At 30.6% G+C, this 350-nt stretch overlaps 1 protein-coding gene across 3 annotated transcripts in view; it reads right to left on the bottom strand.

The window, feature by feature from the left end:
• LOC106125164 (spermatogenesis-associated protein 6) overlaps positions 1 to 350 on the bottom strand; it is a 5,683-nt gene that overhangs the window by 2,440 nt on the left and 2,893 nt on the right. The window lies entirely within an intron of this gene.

The following is a 350-nucleotide window of genomic DNA, read 5'->3' as shown; positions in this document are numbered from 1 at the left end:
TGTCCGGAAAGTTCGTTCTGATTTTCGATATAAAGCTTACAATAGACTGTAGCTGAAGTGGATTCATTTTCGGATTTCCACCATTATCAAACGTCACAAAAATTTCTATATTGTGAATAATTTCATTACATTGGTTGAGATAAAAACTAATTTTTAAAATTTTATCCAATAATAAAAGACGTTTTAGGTATAGAGTCGTACCAATATAATTTAAAAACATTTCCAAAAATTTAAGAGAACAAGGTTTCAATTTTCCTTATAAAGCGGCACGAACTTACTGGGCAACCCAATATTTTTCTTCTCCTGTCATAACGCTTAAATATAAAAGTTTGTCACGCCGAATATGACAG

The sequence above is a fragment of the Papilio xuthus genome, unplaced genomic scaffold (genome assembly GCF_000836235.2).
Source record: "Papilio xuthus unplaced genomic scaffold, Pxut_1.1 DF825928.1, whole genome shotgun sequence".
Classification (NCBI taxonomy): domain Eukaryota; kingdom Metazoa; phylum Arthropoda; class Insecta; order Lepidoptera; family Papilionidae; genus Papilio; species Papilio xuthus.
This window is presented reverse-complemented; position numbering and strand designations above follow the sequence as displayed.